This window comes from Schistocerca piceifrons, unplaced genomic scaffold (assembly GCF_021461385.2).
Source record: "Schistocerca piceifrons isolate TAMUIC-IGC-003096 unplaced genomic scaffold, iqSchPice1.1 HiC_scaffold_954, whole genome shotgun sequence".
Classification (NCBI taxonomy): domain Eukaryota; kingdom Metazoa; phylum Arthropoda; class Insecta; order Orthoptera; family Acrididae; genus Schistocerca; species Schistocerca piceifrons.
The window spans coordinates 1,390,001-1,392,500 of record NW_025729228.1 but is presented as its reverse complement, the minus strand read 5'-3'; positions in this window follow the sequence as shown (position 1 = coordinate 1,392,500).

Here is a 2,500-nt window from a genome sequence, read left to right as displayed (position 1 = left end):
GGGAGGCGCCCCCTCACCGGCCGGGGACGGTCCCACCCAGCCACCGCCGCGTATCGCTTCACACCCAGATGCCGTTCAGTTTCGTCGGCATGGTGGGTATCGCTGGAACAACCGGTTAGTACCTCAACCTATCGTCGCCATCACCGATTCACCCCTAGCGAGAACAACCGCACCACAACAGGTTACCATTTGTTCATTTGCGTAACTTCACCAGAAAACGCAGGCGTCCATCGCCATTTGCAACTTCCACGATTATTGCATGCCTGTGTCAGGTGTCACGCCACACTACGTCTGCCCACATACACGCAACAAAATGTGCACGCCTAGACAATACGTGGAAGGTGGCCCCCGTACGTATGCGATGTCCATTGCTCGAACGACTGTCAACCGGCCTCTGTAGCATGTCGCAGATATGGAACGCGGTGCACCATGCCATCACGGTGTGTGAGGAGAGACGACTAGGTCCGAATACATCAACAGACAGCTCATGCTGATCGCCATCCACGGCGTCCGTTCCTCCCACACGTCTCTATGGCGTACCACACTGCAATCCAGCTCTCATAGGGAGACGACACGTAGCTGCGTGCACAATATTTGCACTGTATGGTCCGCCGTTTTTGGGCGCAGTCGTTGTACGGTCACACATGTGCCACGATGTATCATTCAGTACATAAGGACGAATGTGCAGTACAGATTGTGGTTTACGCGTACGACATTAGCGGACAGTTGACACAGGCCGCACCACAACGTAGCCTGAGTACGTCGCATGCGGAGGGCATTGAACATGCAAAGTTCTCACCAACCAGCTTGCGAAGGCAGGGGGCAAGGTGGGGACGTGGGGAGGGGCGGCATGTACGTCCTGCTGCCATCCACATTACAGTGTACAGCAGGAGCATGTGGAAAGTGAGCAAGACTTGCAAGGTGTTTAACATGAAGCGATACACAGGGGAGCGGGGAGTGCGAGTAGCGAACTATATTGCGAGGGTTGCGGGTGGGCAACACTACACTAATTGAACGAGTCGTATAACAATTACAGAGCAGGTTTAGGCGACAACGTGGGTTACGTTAGGCGACAACGTGGGTTACGTTAGGGGACAACGTGGGTTACGTTAGGGCACAACGTGGGTTAGGTTAAGGCACAACGTGGGTTAGGTTAAGGCACAACGTGGGTTAGGTTAAGGCACGACGTGGGTTAGGTTAAGGCACGACGTGGGTTAGGTTAAGGCACGACATGGGTTAGGTTAAGGCACGACATGGGTTAGGTTAAGGCACGACATGGGTTAGGTTAAGGCACGACATGGGTTAGGTTAAGGCACGACATGGGTTAGGTTAAGGCACGACATGGGTTAGGTTAAGGCACGACATGGGTTAGGTTAAGGCACGACATGGGTTAGGTTAAGGCACGACATGGGTTAGGTTAAGGCACGACATGGGTTAGGTTAAGGCACGACATGGGTTAGGTTAAGGCACGACATGGGTTAGGTTAAGGCACGACATGGGTTAGGTTAAGGCACAACATGGGTTAGGTTAAGGCACAACATGGGTTAGGTTAAGGCACAACATGGGTTAGGTTAAGGCACAACATGGGTTAGGTTAAGGCACAACATGGGTTAGGTTAAGGCACAACATGGGTTAGGTTAAGGCACAACATGGGTTAGGTTAAGGCACAACATGGGTTAGGTTAAGGCACAACATGGGTTAGGTTAAGGCACAACATGGGTTAGGTTAAGGCACAACATGGGTTAGGTTAAGGCACAACATAGGTTAGGTTAAGGCACAACATAGGTTAGGTTAAGGCACAACATAGGTTAGGTTAAGGCACAACATAGGTTAGGTTAAGGCACAACATAGGTTAGGTTAAGGCACAACATAGGTTAGGTTAAGGCACAACATAGGTTAGGTTAAGGCACAACATAGGTTAGGTTAAGGCACAACATAGGTTAGGTTAAGGTACAACATAGGTTAGGTTAAGGTACAACATAGGTTAGGTTAAGGTACAACATAGGTTAGGTTAGGTTAGGTTACACGTTGTTGTAAGGAAAGGTGTAGGGGGGGGCGGGGGCGGCAGGTTCGTTGATAGTGATTATAGTAAGTGAATGCTTGTGACATGATCAGATTTGTCACGTCAGGATGCACCTTTGGCTTATTAGAGGCGGCGCTCCAATTCTATGCTTGTGTCAGACCTGTGTCTTTGACTCATGTCATTGTTTGTGCGCTGTGACAGGAGGTACTATTGTGATGTTGGGTGCACCGTTGTATAGGACATGTGTGGGTGTTGGTGCCTGATCTGCGCAATGGTGGATGTCGAAAGGGTGGGATATTGTATTTTCCGCATGGACCTCCTGGTCTGGTTGTGATAGTGTGGATTGTGTAATGTGGCGGAGAGGATGCACTGGATGTTGTTCCATGCTGGTGCTTACGTATTGTATGTGCGCCCGTTAGAAGCAGAGAGTGGTGCGTGATCAGAGTGGCTGGCTGACGTGTGGTTCCCATTGTGGGC